Consider the following 18708-nt stretch of genomic DNA (forward strand, 5'->3'; position numbering starts at 1 on the left):
TGAAACTGTCCTTCTTTCCTTTGGGGAGGGACGTTCCCATCCAGGCTGCAGCAGTAATTCAATGATTGAATTTATTCCTCGGTGATCGTATCGTGTCTGTCACAGTTATTTAAGACACGTCTCTCCCGTCCAGCCTGCTGTGAAAAATGTCTGGCCTATGCAGAGTTTCATCAGCCTCTACTGCATTTGCTCCCATATTCTTTTTGTGATGCCTATCAAAACAAAAGTGATCATCGCTCACGCAGCCAGGCGTCTCAGGGGGACCGTGCACCAGGGCGAGGCTCAGTCAAAAATAGTTCCTGCGATTCTCCAGCTGAAAGCCATCCAGCTTCGTTACTGTATCTGCACAGCAGGGGTGCAGAGGAAGGCGTCCGCTTCGCCCTCCAGTTCCCATCCTGACTCTCCCTGTGTGTAAAGACGCTGGTTAGAAGCCACGAGGTCCATCTGTGGCATATCTGAGGAGCTACGAGGGCCCAACGCGAGCTAATTGGGAACTTGAGTCAGAGACAGTGAGAAATCAACTTCCTCCAGGAGAAGTTGTCATCATTACTGCCTAAGTTGTTACAAGAGTCAGAGGGCTTCACAGACGGGAAGTTAAAAGCTCTGCTCTCTTTCTGAGGCGTCAGAGACGAAGACTCATCGCTGGGAGAGATGAAGGCTCATCAATTAAGCTGAAAGTGGTGCGAAAATCTGTCTTCTGTCTGGTTAGATGCACAATCAGCGCTAAATGGATGAGGCTGGCGTCACTTGCTGTTTCTAAGAAAGTTTTTATCATGAAAAAGCCACGAAGACAATAACAGTGTATTCGTCATTTTCTCCCTGACTTCTGCTGAAATTGAATCTTTTATAGGAGTGGAGTCATGAAGGGTTCAAACCTTTTTAGAGGCCTGAAGCTCCTGGGAGGAGAGGAGTCTGTGGCTAAAAGTGTCACTTAGGATGTTTGTCTTGACACTAAAACAAATGTGAATATCAATAACAGAAATAAACCAGAATTATCTTACACTGCCTGAGTTTTTATTTATTAAGTATTTAGCTTAAAAGTATGTTTTCCAAGGTCAGTTGGCTTGAATTATACTGATTTCAAATGTTAATCAGTTGTAAATTTATAGTCAATCATTACTTTCTACAAGTTTCATTAAAATTCATTCTGAGGTTCATAAAATATTTTATATAGGTATATGCACATACACAAACATTAATGCTTCAACTTCGCCAAATTTCAGAAATCCTGAAATACAAAACCAGTTATTTTAGTGTAAGCCCTCGGGTTGAGAGGGTATGTGTAGAAACTAGTGATTATAACCTTTCAGCAATTAAATTCTAAAATTATTAATAAAATTTCATACAATTTGACCATTCGTATTCTTAAAACTAATTACTTTCAAGGTCTTGAATAATTACCAAAAATAGCTAAACTAAACAAATATTATCATCATCTTTATCTTAAATACAGAAGAGTTTGCCCAAATGTCATTCTCTGCCTGATTTATATCATTTCATCTGCATAAATTTAGCAAAAAATTACAAATTTACATGCTTATGACCATATTTCTTTATAGATGAAACATTATTATTATAACCTGGAACACAAAATTCATATGAGTGGTGAATTTTTATTGTATCTGTTTTTATCTATTTGTCATTTTCTTTCCCACTCACCTGAAGAGACTGCCTTTCACTGAGTAAATAATGAGCCTTTTGAGTTTGTTAATGACTAGTGGCTGCAGATAATTAGAACATTTATAGGAACACAATGATGTGCACGGACAGAAAATAAACTACATAACTCAAAGAAAGACACACCTAGTATCAAACTAATTACACAACTTGTAATTTATCCTTTTTTTATTTGACTGCTGAGCTCTAAATATCAAACAGATCCGACCATGACTCCTTCTGTTTAGTTTTTAGATGTTTTCTTTTTTTTAGCTGTAGAAAAATTATGGAACAACAGGTGTATTTTAAAACTGAATTGTTAAGTAGAATTCAGTTGCTAAAACCATGTGTGTAAATAACAAAAGACTCTGTCGGACGACAAACAAGGTCAGAATGAATAATCTGTTCTGAAAGTTAAATTTAGTCTTCACTGAACCACTGTAAAGTTAATTATTTGAGCTGGAAAGTTCATCTGTTGAGCTTCTGCTTAAGTTTGGAGCTAAACAGTTTTCCTATCTGTCACAATGGAGTCTCAAACAGCGCCGTCCTCATAAATCAAAGCCGAATGTCCCACAGCGACTGCCGTCTGTGCCGCTGTCTGCTCAGGTTCTGCAGGGAGAAAAGGCCCCTCTTTTGATGAACGAGCGTTTGGGTCCATCTGCAGCTTCTGCTTGTGGCTAATGAGATGTGTGACTGAGCTTCGACTGATGCAGGTCATAGAGACGTATGAGCAAATTCTGGTCCGGTTGCTATGTTCGGCAGCCATGCGTCTCTGACATCTCAGGACGAGACACCTTGTTCCTGCAGACGGAGGAAGAGGGGGCTGAGTTATGGAGGAGGAAGGATCAGGAGGGTGGGAGACGAGAGCAGCAGGTGAACACTTGCTCCCAGCAGGTAGCCAGGCCCCACCAGTAACCTTGTTCCATTCCCACTGTGTAAATTGCTGATGAATGGCCAAACACGAATAGAGGCCAGCGTCGGCTCACATATCATGGAGACAGAAGTGAGGTAATACTTTCTTGTAAAACTCCTAGATAAAAAAAAATACACAATTATTTTAAGTTAGAACTTGTCCAAATGGGAACTTTTTTTTTTCTCTGAAAACAATCTTTTTGTTGTTCCTGTTTGTAAAAAATAGCCTCTCAAACACGGCACCATTTATAGAAATGTCCTCATCCGTATGGAAACACAGAAAATGACCCAAAATGCTGCAGTAACTATGCCAGGTCTGTCTGTGGTGCTGCAACGCTGACATGAGCATGCACATAGAGCTGTCACATCAGGTAGGCTGTATTTATTACACTGTACTGTAAACACAACAAGAAACTACTTTTAAACTATTTCCATTTCTCGTGTTTTTAAATGTATTTCTGATGCAGTGGTTGTTTTTTCATATTGCTGACAGTTCTATTAGGTGATAAAAACTTTTTTCATCTTAGAATATTTGGTGTAATATTAAGGGTTTTTGCACTACTTTATATAAGGCAACGTCATTGTTATTCAGCCTCGTCTGCTCATTGAAGTAATACACAATACATTAGCTGTGGCGTCCAATCCTGGTCCTGGAGGGCCACTATCCTGCATGTTTTAAATGTTTTCCTGCCCTTCAGCAGGGTTTTAAGTGCTGCAGAAGCCTGTTCATCACTGAGTCAATCAAATCAGGTGTGTCAAAACAGAGAAACATCTAAAACATGCAGGATAGCGGCCCTCCAGAACCAGGATTGGACACCAATGAGCAACTAGTGTCTTCAGCATAATTCCAGGCATTTAATCTGTCATTAATGTTCTAACATCTGTCATGATCGGGTCATATGTTAGATAAGGGGTGGGTCTATGAGATCATAGTTTTCAAAAGGTTGTGTTTAGGCAGTCCTCATGAAAGTGCAACAATAGCATTTTAAAGTTTTTTCAAACAAAATAACAGTTTCTATACGGAGGCAAGGTTGAAACAATCAAAACCTTTTTCATATTCACACAAACCGCTTCTGTGTGGATGAGACCTCAGTTGTGCCAAGGAAAGTTTTGTTTTTCTTCATGAAAATTCACATCTGATGAAAGATAAACAGCATCCAAATTTGCAAAGCCTGAAGAAACCGATTGACTGCTCTTCCTGAGCTGCTGGATCATAAATTCTGCAGGATGAGCGGCAACAACAACAAAAAAAGCTGCTTTTGCTATGTTTTGCTTCATGGCCACAATTTGCAGCATCGTGAGGCAGTTGTGCAATCAGGACAAATTCTGTGGGGGGGGGCTCATAAGATGCAGGCTTCATAAGATCAGTGAAAAAGCCTTCTTTGATCTTCCATCCTAGATAATATAGGTCATCTCTTCTGGGGGAAACAACAAAGGCCAAATGAGGCGGAAAATATCCCTCAACCCACCTCTTTGGAGCGAGAAAGCAAATAACCCTCCCCAAATGTAGATTACTGCAAAAACTAGAGCCTTGTTGACTTATTTCTTCGGTCCTGATCTTTGGCGTTTTCGACGTAGCAGACTGGCAGCTTGTTTGCAGATGAGAGAAAGAAGAAATTTCTGAAATGTGAAATATTGCTTGTGTCATTTTCTATCCTGCTGCCTGTATGTGGAGCCTATTCACACTGGGTATCCATGGCAACTGTTTTATAATGCCTCACGAAACACCTTAGAAGAGGTTCCTTTTTATCTGGGCCAGAGGGCTGGGACAGAAGCAGCGGAGAATCAAATGAGAGGGCAAATGTGACAGCTGACGGGTCGTACATTGAATGCACGTATAAATTTTCCAGCAGACATCCATTTCCAAAAGGTTTGACTTGCCAACAGAAAATGAAAACGGGGAGTAATGGAAAGCTCACCCACAGAGACCAAAGGAGCAAACTGCTTTTGTTTGCTGATTTTTGAGATTCCGCTGCTGCAGTTTGCAATAAAAAAAGAAGAAAAAAACATAGAAAGGCAACCATCAGTTCATGTGCTTCAGTGAGACATGCTGGCTCTGGCATTGACTATACAAGAACATGTTCCCTGGGTCCTGGAGGACATGTCCAGTCATGTGGAATGCAGCAGGCGTGAGTTTGATTGGGGGGAAGCGTACAGCCAGCTGGGTCTTTTGCAGTGATGAGCCAGAATCCACGCCGCGAGCTGACAGGACCAATCAGGGACGAGCCCGGGCCTCATCCATGCATACTAATCAGCTTGTCGTCGGAGCTTCAAAGTTGGAGGCGTCAGCAGGGGGTTATCATTGCTATGGATACGGCAGCAGAAGTCGCATAATATCACCTGAGCAGGTAAGCCAAGTGGAAGGAATGTGACGTCTTGGCTCCGCGAGGATATGTGACCTTCAGTGATGTAATCGCTGCTGAGATCAGCTGAAAACTGCAGAGCGAGAAGTCGAGGCATTCTTGCTTTTTCTCGATCCCTGAAAGGAAATCAAGCTGCTATTTGGAGTACAAAACAAACATTTCACACTGTTCTTTTAACAACCTGGGTGGAAAACAAGACAGCAGAGAAACTTAAAAACATATCAGCTATGGGAAGAAAGGCTGTTCACTATTTATGTTTTTTGCCTGCGTGCATCTGTGAGTTTGTCTGTACTGTTAGAAAACATATCTCATGAACCACTGGTTGAATTTTATTCAAACTCTCACAGACATCATTAGATGTACGTTACATCTACAACATTAACTTTTAAAGTCTACCTGATTCAAGACAGCAGCCAAAAAACTTCAGCCAACACAAATATGGCTATAATTCGGCCACTTTTAAGACATTGAGCTCATTTTTTGATGTGGTAGTAGCTGAGCAACATAGTCAACACATACTCTAAGTCACACATGTCAAACTCAAGGCCTGCGGGCCAGATCCGGCCCTCTGTAACATTTCATCCGGCCCTCTAGTCTGGGACAGATCAAGTCTCTGATTCTTATTTTGCTTAAAAAAACTGAGCCTAATTAGTGAAGTTTTCTCTTGACAGTGACTTAGAAACCAACAATATAAAGTTTTAATTCCTGCATGATCAGGTTTTTGTTGATGGCATTTAAAAAAAAAACTTAAAATCATTTAAAAGCTGAGTGAGGCGTAAGAAATGACAGCTAATGATGAGCTTTTTGAAGTTTGATCTATTTTTCTGTGTTCATTAAAGTATGTTTGCTCTAAATTCTGTATAATCTGTAACTGGGAAAAGGTCATTGATATTTCTATATGGATGATTTGACATAATACATCTAAAACCAAGGTTAATTTATGTAATTTTTAATAAATATTGATCATGATTGGCCCTTGGTCAGGACCAAATTTTTAATTTTGGCCCCCCTGCGTCACCGGGTTTGACTGTCTAACTCTTTGCTTTTTTAACTATTCGTTTATCAAATTGAACAGCTCGTTTAGAAGATGGCCGCTATGATCTCTGAGTTTTGTAACTTTTAAAAATGTTCAATGTTATTTACAAATATTTTCCCCTTAGAAATAGATTGAGATCTCTTTAACTCCTTTAGAACATTATTTCTTTATTGCTTCAGCAGACTTGCTCTATTTTTGTCTCATTCTACTTTTAGCTAGCTTTTGGCTAGTAGTGTTTAGCTTTTAGCCATTTTTCTGCTCATTTAACTTTTAGCTAATGTTCTGCTTCTTTGAGATTTCACAACTCACCTTGTTTCTTCAGCACATTTTGCAGAGAATGAAATATTTCAGTTTAAATGGATATAAAAGTAATGTGGACTGTTCATCTTCTTCACGTCTCCTCTTGTTTCTATTTTCTGTTTTGTGACTCATATTGTGTTCCCACAATTATGCATTAGGTGATTTTGGATACCAGACAGTGCAATGGGAGACCAACAAATTCCTCTGAGTGTTTTCTTTTGTAGATAAGCTGTTTAATCATTTTGAAAGGCCTCAGTGAGTCACTGCAGTGACTGACACAAACATCAGCAGATGATGGATTTGACAGCAGGGACAAAGAACTCTGTTACATTATTATGACTTTGCAAAGTCAAGCATCCAGTAATTTTGACAAAATTCATCTTAAAGTTCAATAGCTGATAACACAAAGTTCTTTTTTTAGTGCAGAGCACAATATTTAGCATATTTATCACTTGTCTGTGACACATTCCTGGTTGTGTAGCAACTGCCTAAAAATGTATTTCCTATCAAAAGTCTTTCATCTCGTGGTCGACCTAACCCAGACACTTTTGACTGCTTTTATCCCCAACATCTTTGAGGTCATTCATCCTTTCATATGCTAATGTTTTAATCAACATTTACCATTGAACTGAGCTCCTGCGGGGCTCAGACTCATTAGGCGTTATCGGGGAAATTAACCTTTACTGCTGGAAGGGCAGCTGAAAATCCCGACCGTCCAAGAGTATCCACAGGGTAGTAAATTTCCTCTTTTTTTTTTTTTAGATTGAAATGAGCAGCAGCATATTATTGCGGGCGCATTTGGATGAGCTATCCAACCACAACTGCAGTGATCTGCTTCAACCGGCAAAGTAATAAAGTGAATGGGTCATAAATACTTTGAGCCCTCACTGCAACACACTGCAAGCATTATGGGATCAATACTGTCTTTGCTCGTGTTTGTGAGATTGAAAAGGGCTCGACTACAGACGCCATTAAATATCGCCTCCTGCCAAAAGGTGAAAGGTGGGTAATAAAGGTCCATAATGCCCATGTCTATGAGTGAGCATGTATTTGTCTGGTACCAAAATATCTCATGAACCACTGGTTGAATTTTAATGAAACTTGCAGAAAGTAATCACTTAATGTACAGCTACAATTGATAAACTTTTAAAGTCAACCTGATTGAAGATGGCTGTCGCAGCCAACTGACCTATGATTATTCTGAAAATGGCTATGATTATTGTGTCATCGGCAGGGGAGAAGAAGGTGAACCAAGAATGCAGACTCATCTTAAAAGAATCTAATTTATTAAATAAAAGCAAACAAAAACAAAAAGGCTGACATGGCAGCAAAAACTAGAACTAAATACAAAACATAAACAGATGGCACATGGCGCAACAAAAACATGAACGAAGGACTACAAGCAAGAAACCAGCGGAGAGTGGAAGAGATGACCGGGTTTTTAAACACAGAGGAGAATAGGTAAGTGGGCACAGGTGCGAGATAATCATTGCTGACAGGTGGAGGTGGGCGTGGCAGAAAACCAAGCGTAGACTGAGGATGAATGGAAAAACACTGGAAACAGAGACAGCACAAAAAAGAAAACAACAAAGATAACTAACAAACACCAAGAAAAACCCAAAACCTCACATATTGAGCTAAACTTTGGTATAGCAGTAACTGAGAGTCATTCACAGCACCTACCATAAGCATGACATCTTACAATATTGCATAAAAAAGCCTATAACATTATTTTTAAGGTTTGACATAAGATCCTAGTCTAAGACTCTGGTGATATGCATTTCTTCGGTGAATACTAGGTCTTTAATTTTTAATATCAAAAGGGAATTTTAAATGAATATTGTGGAGAAAACACAAAGCAAAAACAATATATTTAAGTATTTTCATTTGGGTTAAGTTGCAGTCTGCCTCACAGGAAAGCAAAGAAATTCTCACGAACGATTCTAACTCACATCTTCTCGTAAAGTTGATGTGTTGTCTGTTACCTGGTTCCCACAGCTAGCAGATATAAAGTCAGCTCCAAAGGCTTATATTTGGGCATGTTGTTGGTGAAACTGTTTATGGCTGTCTGATGGCAACATTAATCCAAGACTTACTCTTCTTCCAGCTCTGTTATTGGTCTGCAGCGCATGGGCTCCTGGGGGAAATATGTGTCCCTTCAGCTGCTAAACAGTCAACCCCGTTCATCTGCTGAGTGCTCAGCAGTCTCCTCCAACTGCTGCTTGGTGCTCGGCCAGAAGCATAAACAGCATTTCGAAGACGTTTGTTATGTTTTAACGACCCCCATCCACCTCCTTCGCATACTTGCAGTCATCTGAAGCTTTGTTAAAAACAGAAACATCAGATTGTGATCCGCCACAATAGCATCTGGAAAAGCCTCTCACTGGCAAAGGCTTCATTTTTCAGCCTGAAAATGATCACAAACGCTGCTGATGTGGACAGAAGAAGTCACGGTGGAATATCCGTCGTGGATTGGCCTTTCCAAAGCCCAGACTTCAATATTTTTTGAAGCAGCGTGGGATCATAAAACAGAGAACGAAACAGAAAGTAGCCAAGATAAAGAAAGGTTTTAAAATTGTTCTGAAGCAGCCTGGAGAACTATTCCTGAACAACACATCAGGAAAATAGTTTGTCCTATCAAATATTGATTGCCAAGCTCGAACTGTACAGACTTTGTTTTTGCCTTATACAATGTACTTCTGTACACGTGCTTATTTTTTGTTGTTGTTGTTCTTCTCGCACCATCAATAAGTAATAAGTGGCTCAAGTTGGTTGCACAGCGCTGCAAAACATTCTAGGTGTTCTTATTTTATTTCCTGAGGAGATGCATGAAGAAGGAAAAAGTGACATTTTGTCGCTGCACTGATAATTGGAGTGAACAAACCCCTTCGCCAAAAAGGCTTTTGATGTTATGAAGGCGGGCAGCAGATCATGTTCAGAAACACTATACAAGAAAACAGATGAGAAACTAAATCGGTCTAAACCCAGATTGTCCTGAGACAATCACAGGGTTTATTTCTTTATCTGAACTATATCAACACTGTAAGCACAGAACTTTACATATGGTTATTTGGTTTAGCTTTGAATTATCTTTGCTGTATCAGTTTTCATGCATGCATCTTGACAATGTCCTTTAAATAATCTACTTAGTTACAGCATACCAAACATTTGTTCACAGGGATGAACCTCAGAAAATTATCAGTGGTGCCGTTCATCTGTTCTACCTGCAAGTCTCACTTATGCTGCAACAACAAAACAAAACTTTTTGAACTTTTGGTTCTGTAGTTTAGCTGCTCAGCACCAAATGGGCCGTGAGTTTCTAAATGTCAAGGACTCTTTCTGTATGTATAAAGTCCTGTTACATTCACAACTTCTTAAAAAGGTGGAAGAAGGGTTACACTTTGATTATCAGTTATCACTGAGCCTGTGTGTGTTTTCATTTCTCTTATTGCCTGTTTGTTAACAAACTAAACCATCGGCTAGATTTAAATGAGTCTCTGGTTGTACATTTACATTTCTTTACTGATTAACTACAGATTACTGTTTGGAGTCAATCCATTTCAAGATGGCTGCCACAGCTAATTTACCTTACCCAACAGGAAAATGTCAATAACCCAGTCGAATTTACAGTAGCTGAGAGTCATCCTCAACACATTATCTTATCTAACAGATCTATAACTCCATCCTTTCTCTCTCTTAGTTGACTGATGTTTTTATTTCTGTATTTGATTCTGTCTGTATTCTAGAATTGCTTTTTGATTAGTATTCTTGATATTTTTAAATGGTTCCTCTTAGAGGAAAGTTTATTTACATTTAGATCAACATTGCTCTGTTGTAGTTGTACCAATCTTACTGTTAGCTAAGATTAGCTGATGCTTTTATTTCTGTATTTGATTCTGTTGTTGTTTCTGCATTGTAAAGCTTTTTGGATCCCCTTGCTGCTGAAAAGTGCTTTATAAATAAATTTCACTTCACTTTAAATTTCCTAATGTTCACAAACTTCACAAACGATACAACAATATGAATTGCACAGTGAGTTTTGCAGTGTACAACCACAACCAGTCCACACTTACTATATTTTATCTTCTCATTGGATTTTTTTTTTCTTCAATTTTTTAAAAAAGGATCTAAATAAGTGCAGATGGATTTTTGTTCCTACTGTTCACACTGAGGGGAATTTCAGCTATATTGCTCCAAATCAGCTGGAACCGCTTCAGATGTGCTAATAGACATGTTGTACAAAGACATTAGTTAGCTTCACTTCACTGCGCTGCTCACTCCCCTGTTGGTTTTTTTTTCTCAGCTGCAAATTTATGCAGCCAGTCCATTTCCAATTACACTTAATATCAGGGATGCGATGCACTGAGGTGTGGATAAAATGCAGTCACTTTGATGTTCCTGGGTCAGTTAATGAGAACTTACAGTTGAACAGCAAGAAGGTTTCTAAAAGCTGGGCGCAGGATTATTTATACACAAGTGACACAAAGAAAATCCTTCCTTGGTGTAATTATTTTACACTCAACACTTTGTGATTCTGACACCAGGCCGGGCAGCTTTGACAGCCCATAATAATAGCAGCACATTACAACATTTTGTGACTTGGATTGCAGTTCATCAAACCAGCGAAACGCCGTCCACTCACTTATTCATTCCTGCTGCCTGATCGCTGATTAGTTCAGCCGCAGCGTTCCTTCCAGTGATGACTGATCGGCCTGAAGTGCTTCCAGAGCTGAAAGGAATTTAAGCGCAGCGATGTGCAATTCAAAATGTTTCTCGCAATTATATCCGGAAAAAAATGCTTTGAGACGATGTGGCTTTAGGGACAGTTTCCTCTAAAATATGAAATGCCAATATTAGATTACTGGAAGAGATTGCACATTTAATGGCGCACTGTGTCGGTTTTAAAGTCCAGACGATAATGGATGTGCACATCCGGATCAGGTGGCGGGTGAAGAATAATACAGAGAGCTAACCCCCACAGTCTGAAGGCCAGCGTGGGCTGAAGCAAGGATTGTTGACTATTTTCTTCTCCAGTCTGAATGTGGTCGGGTATTATTTTTTTGTCAGATGTCAACTGCAGGCGGACCTTTGACTCTTTATATGTCAGGGATGTTATTCTTCTGGAAAAAGATTGACACAGAGTCTCACAAACAAAAATTGTTCTGTGCCTTTGTTTGGATCAAACAAACAGGATCCAGTGCTTTAACTGCAATTAATGATTTAAGGTTTAATGCACTGTCTGGCATCTTTCTGGCAGAAAGATTGAATTTCCGTAAGTAGGCATATATTTATTTGGCTGCACATCTAAAAAAAAAAACAGTGAGATGTCCTTTGACAAAATAATAGTGCTGCCTTTATGGCGGTCCTGTTAAACAACATGCAGCTGGGAGGAAGTCAGAGGAGCCAAACATGAGTCAGTATGGAAGATGAGAATGAATGGAGAAAAAAAAATACTGCAGTTTTTCACAGTCTGTTAAGGCTGTACCAGGAGGAACCCATAGTGCAGAGCAGTAGGGATGCACAATGACTTCTAGCTGTGTTACAGCAGCCGTGTGAATGACATGTTCACCACAGCAGCCATCTTGACTGGCCTGGTGTAGACTTTCAGCGCAATGAAATGAAAAAAGTTGCTATTTGAAACCCAATGCCCTCCATTTCAAGGTGAACAGTTACATAATGCACCTTGAAGTTTTTTGTTGCCTCTATTTAAAACACAGACCTCAAAGAACTGTAGCTCTCTGCAACCAGGGAGAGGAAAGCTGCTTTTACTTTTGCAACAGGATCACACAAAGTATCTAATTTATAGTAGCAGTCAGCTGGTGGAGATTTGGCACCAGCTCCCCGCGACCCGGAAAGGAGAAGCAAGTAAAGAAGATGGATGCATGTTGATGTTTCCATCATCTTTTTGTAATAAAGTGCTAAAAATGTTAATTAGAAATGCTACTAAAGACTCAACAAGTAAAATATGTTTACTTTTTTTGACCAGTTTGAGTAATTTTTTTCAACTTTTCCACTTTTTTGCCAGCCAAATCTGAGAAGCCTATCCACCAGTCATAAAATCATTTCTTTTTAATCAGTTGGCAGCTGCGGAAACCAAATTTGAACCTAAAAATGATGATCACATTTTTTAAAATTACAGTGATTTATGTTGTTCAATAGTAACTTTTTTATAAAACACTTTTTACAATAAAAAAGATGATTACAGCGGGTTCAAAGAGGTTCATACACATAGATTCCTGTCTTGATTTCAGCTTGTTCGGCTCATCGTGGCTGTGACGGTTCTAAATGACTTCACACATCTGAACACAACGTGAGTCAGCTGGAGAGTCCACTCCTGGTCCTCTTGCTTGGCTAGCCTCTCTGACATCCAACATCTCTCTCCGTACCTCCTAATTAGCACCCGATGAGGACATCTAAGCTCAGCTTGGCTCTGGATCTCTGCAGAGATACAGCATCCTGACAGTCCCCTCCTCCTCCCCCCCGGCTCTCTTTGTCTGCTCACCATGTTGCGAGCAGCGAGCAGCTCGGCTCAATACAACGTGTTGAATGATAAAGGAACTGACTCCCTGCCACGCCGAATCTATCCAGAACGCTATTATGCTGCCATGGCAACAGATGAAGACGTGCAGGCCTCTCGGGGTGGGGGCGCCGCAGGTTCAGTCATCTTCTCTGCTAGACTGAGTGGCAGGAAAGCTCCACGGGGCTGCTATAGCAACAGACTTATCATATGTAAGGGAGGGTGTGTGTGTGTGTGTCTGTGTGTGTGTGTGTGTGTGTGTGTGTGTGGGGGGGGGGGTGTTAGCTGCCACGGCAACGTAGGAGCCCAGTCGTCAGTTTCCTTCTGAGTTGAAGGAAATCAGATTGACATCGATGAAGACTTGACCTCGAGCAGATTCTAGGGATCGGTTTGCATCTCAAGGATTTCTGATGTGATGGAGATTGACGCCTTCGTTTGTGTGTGATTGTGTTTGGGTTATTTTTACACACACACCCTCACCCAAAGCAATGCATCCCACCTGCTGAACACAGAACTAGGTTACCCACTGGGTTGAAACTAAGCGTGCAACTTTTGAAATATGTAGAATAAACACTAAAATATGAATGTTCGTACCCAGGAATGCTTGTTTCTTCCTCCTTTGCAAACTCATCTTCTGCCTATAAATATTGTAGCACCAAGTGACACAGAGGGCCAACACTGCATTACATCAAACTGTCAGTGAGAAAAGGAACAATGTCAACAGAGCACAGTCTCTTTTTGTGCCCCCCATCTGCATAAAAATGGCTATAACTCAGCCATTTTACAGATATTGTGGAAGTAGCTAAGATTTATCCCCAGCGTATACTCAGAGCTCTAACTCATCTCACAATATCGCATGAGATCGTGCATAAGCTCATTTACCAAAATGGCCATAACTCAGTCCCTTCTCAGCATAAGATTATTTGGGCATGAAAGGCGGCGAATAATATGTAGTCCTTTAAAGAATGCCTTTAATTGGATAGAGCGTCAGCATGTTTCATGGCTGCTTGCTGCCCCTTGGCAAAGGCTCAATGACAAGCAAATATGCAAATTGTTGGACGTCAGCTCAAACAGCTGTTCAGTTACAATCCAAAACAATAAAAAACCTTCAAAGTGTTCAAAATCAAAGTGAAATTTCTGGATGAAGTCAGGTTATGTCAGAGACACTTTACATTTTCACACAAAGCCCTCTTTGCTGGGTTTTAGAAAGACAAAAGAGGACGAGGGAAACGTTTGTCCTTTTCTGCTCAGCCAGAGATTTACAGTGCAGCACAGGCAGAAAAGCAGAGAAGTTGGGGGGGGAGGGAGGATGATGAAGACATGAGAGCAGAGAGAAACCGAGAGAGAAAAAGAGAATAATCCGGCCGCTACAGATGGAAACAGGCTGTTGTGCCCCAGTTGCTTCAGCTCTCCTCTGACCTGTTTGTGAATCTGCACTTGTGTCTGTGTGTGTCAGAAAGTCTGCCACGATGCGTGTGGCGCGGCCAGAGGCCTGTCTGACTGATTACACCAAGCATCTAGATGAATAGGAAAGTGATTCAATATCACACATTAAATCGCCAGACTGATCCTAAAACATTAAAACAAAAAACATCCAAAACCCCTCTGCTCACGAAGGAGAAGAAATCCTAAATATGAATCCCATCTTGTTATTCTGCACGCCACATGGAATTTTCTTTGTTGAAACGTTTTATTCTAACATGAACTTGTTATGAGAACTTCAGCAGAGAATAAAGTCTGTTACAGAATAAAACCTCCTGCAGGACCTTCTGAAGGTTTTGATGAAACGTATCCAAGAACATTGTTTGCTCTCTGCTTCCATCTTCTGGACAGTAAAAGTCATAAAACCTGTGCCATTTGCAAAAATGTACTTTTAAATACAGGAAAACAATCAAAACAAGAATTCTTTGTGCACAATATTCAATTTTGCACATCTTTACAAATATTATATATTAATTATTTTCTTTGAGTTTTCTTGCTGACATTCAGTCTATGTCCTGATTTGCATCTTTTTGTTCTCGTTTCTTTCTGCATCTGTGATTTCCTTTGCTCAGCCGTCAGGACAAGTTGCACTCAGTGTGAAGTAAAACATACCTTTATTCATTTGAAAAATAAAAGAAATAACTTTAGTGATGAAGTAGCTGTTGACATGAAGGGATGTAAACTGCATACACTGTCACGTGTGAGGGAAATGAACCCGGAGTGTAGAATCATATTTGCAGAATTTTACCTAATTGACTTAAAGAAAAGAAACAAAAACAAATGGCTGACGTGGCAGCAGAGGCTAAATAACAAAATGCTAAAATAATAGAGCCATTAGGAACACGAGGAGGAAGACACGAGGGAACCAGACTGAACCTGAATGCAACAACGAGCCAGCTGGAAGTGAAGAAGATGAGCTGGTTTTAAAAGCAGAGGGTGATTGTTAAGTGGACACAGGTGACTGATTCGTAACGGGGAACAGGTGTGGGTGGTAAAGGCAGACTGACATGGAAACTACTGAGGGAATGGGAAATATGGCTCAAGGAACAACTAAACACAGGAACAACAAAGAAATAAAACAGAATTACAGAAACAATAAATCTAACACAAAAGAAACTAAAAAACCAAAACAAATCCTGACATAAACCTACAGCCTGTGTGATATAAACAGATTTTTTGCCTTTGAGAAGGGCTGATGTTTAGTTTGTTCTGCCTAGAAACTAAATAATTATTTTCACCCACCAACAGAAAGCGAAGGAGGACAGTTATGTTTTTTGCCCATGTGTGTGCACAAGCATTTGTGTGTCTGTTACAGATTTGATTAAAACTCTCAGAAAGTAAATATTGGTTGTACATCTACAACTGATTAACATTTGGAAACTGACTCAAGAAGGCCACCACCGCTAATTGACCTAAGACCACACAAAAATGACTAGAACTAAATCTTTTTTTACAGATATTTAGCTAAAGTTTGATGTGGTAGTCAATGAGAGTCATCCACAACACCTACTCTGAGCACTAACACATGAGACTTTGCGTAACATCATCCCCTGCGACCCAGAAAGGAAAAAGCAGGAAAAGAAAATGGGTTGATAGATAGATTTAAGGCCAGATGAATTTCAGGCAAACTTTAAGGCCTGTCACCTTGGTTATTTGCCTTCCAGTCGACTCTACTGAAAGACAAAAGACAGTTTTGTTGTTGGATAAATTACTACACAGAACAAGTTTGAGAGTCCATATGTTGATCCTGTGGATTTAAGCTCAGGAAACATCTGCTGTGGACTCTTTTAGCAGCAGAAGCAGATCTAAGTGTCTCCTCCTCAGCCTCCACCACTGAGTGCAGGAATAATTCACCAGTGAAATATGAGCCCCTCTCTGGTGCCACGGTGCCTGTAGCTCTGACCAGCTGGAACAGTTTGTGAGGGGAAAAGATGAGACTGAGCTCCCATGAAAATGTGCCAAAAGATTCATTTCCAACAGAGAGTCTTCAAGGCGTCTTCGTGGCTCGCTGCGATAAACAGACGAATGAAGAGCCAATAAAAGTTTGGATTTTTTTTTTTAATCTACAGCATATGAGACGGAGGGAAATATGGAGGGAAATTATGTTTGTTTTTTAATAAGCTGAGCTGCTCATTAACTCTCCAGGTCTATGGCTGTGTTAGTGGGACTCATAACAGAAGAATTACCAAGGGATGCATCATGTTTGCATAATTTATACTAGTTATAAGTTTTAAAAAGAGAAGCGGAGCCAAAAACCTTAAAGCATTGTTCGCTGACCTCTTGTGGTGTTTCAGTTTGTTGTTCAGAGCCGTAACGCACACGGCAGGGATTTCCAGTTCAGGAGGAAAAAGGACGTCAAACGCGACATACGAGATTTTTAATTTAGTGCAGTTACGTGTCTCTCGTACAAAGGAGTATCTGACAGCCTCCCACTGGTTTTGTCCATGTCTACAAACCAGTCGATGCAGGTGACTCATGATTTCTAAAGCCCCTCAGTGCTGGGCTGATTGATAGTAATTATTCAGAGGTGTCAATCAAAGATTTCATGTAAGCCTTGCTGTTTCAGTTCTGCCTTCATCAGCATGACAGTTTTACAGCTTTCTGGGAGTAGCAGTTCTAAACTATAGCGCTGACATAAAAGATTTTTGCTCTTTAAGATAAGAAACGAACATCTACTTTCGAACAAGACAGTGATTCATAACCTACAGCAGAGAAAACATATTAGCTTTTATACGACTCAGTGAAAGTGTGATGCTATGGACCTGAACTTACTAAAGGATTTGTCACAGGACAGCTGGTAGCAAAGAAGGGAAGGACGACAGTTTACTTATTCTGCATGTATGTGGTCGGGTAGCGGAGGCAACAAGTCCAGGAGAGAAACCCAGACATCCCCCTGCCCAGCAACACTCCCTAGCTCCTCCTGAGGAATCTCAAGCTGTTCCCAGACCAGAGAGAATATAAGATCCCTCCAGTAACTTCTGGGTCTCCTGCTGCTCCTCCCAGAGGAAACCCCCCAGAACGAGGTGCCCAGGAGGCAGCCCAATCAGCTACCGGGAACACCACAGTGGACTCCATTCAACGTGGAGGAGTAGCAGCTCGACTCCCAGCTCCTCCCTGGATGACGGAGCTCCTCGCCTTATCTCTAAGGCTGAGCTCAGCCGCCCTAATTTCAGCTGCTTTTATCTGGGATCTCATTCTTTCAATCATGAGCCAAACCTCATGACCACAAGTGAGGGTTTGAACAAAGACAGACCAGTAAAGAGAGCTTCACCTTTTGGCTCAATGTCTTCACATTGATAACCCAGAGGAACATCCTCTTTACTATGGACGAGGCCCCAGTCTCCATCCTACCATCACTCATGAACAAGACTCCCAAATATTTAAACTCCACTCCTCCATTTGAAGCAAAGACGCCATCCTTCTCTTGCAATCTAGTAACATGCACCTACTGTACGTTCAGTTTACTGATTATACCATCTTGACAGGAAGTGTGCATGATTGTTTTATCTGAAGTGTCTCTGTGTTAGCCTTGCTGGCGACCTGTCCAGCATGTCCCCACCTGTCGCTCATTAACTGCTGGAGATCGGCACCGGCTCCGTGTGACCCTGAACAGGAGGAGGAAGATGGACGGATGCACTGAAGACGTTGTTTCTGAGAAGGAGAGATTAGGAAGCGAACATGGATTAGGGCTGGTTTATATGTTGCCATTCCAGCTTATCTAAGCGACACTAGCTGCAAACTCTGGCCTGAGGGGACCCAGCAGAAAGAGGAAAGATGAAGGATGGTGACACAATCTGTGAGGGGAGCTGAGATGGCAGCGCTCTAATACAGCCAAGAAAACCTAGTTATGCTCAACAGATTCTGCCAAGAGGAGAAGGAGAAATCTCTACAGCAGAGATGCTGGAAACTTTTAGGATTAAAGACTCGCAGGCTGCCAAAGTAGCAAACACAAAGTCCCGCGTCTGAATACCCCATAAGGGGAAAGTTTCAGGTTTTTATTTATTTTATTTTATGAATTCGCAAACACTAACTTTAAACGAGAAAAAAAATGAACTGATTATTGAATGGCTCTGATTTCACCTCCCTCAACGCGTGTTCAGACTGCGAAGCTCAGAGTTAATAATGGTAGGTGTCAGGAATGGGTTTCACGTTCAGCCAGTTGTTTGTACAGATAATATAAGATTGTACCGAACACACAAAGGAGCCTTAGAGTCAAACAATCCTCACAGCAAACATGTTTTCTCAGGATGAAGTCCTAAAAGTTTAATGCTGCCAAACACCCAAGACCTCAGAGCTGCTCATTTGATCCAGATAACAATCTTTCTCCTTTCTTTTGATGTAGTTCAGACTGAAAACACTGTTGATATAGACCTATACTGGACCCAAACACGCCATGTTTTGATCATACGGGACATTGACAGATATATGAATAATTTCTTAAT

The sequence above is a fragment of the Kryptolebias marmoratus genome, linkage group LG20 (assembly GCF_001649575.2).
Source record: "Kryptolebias marmoratus isolate JLee-2015 linkage group LG20, ASM164957v2, whole genome shotgun sequence".
NCBI lineage: Eukaryota > Metazoa > Chordata > Actinopteri > Cyprinodontiformes > Rivulidae > Kryptolebias > Kryptolebias marmoratus.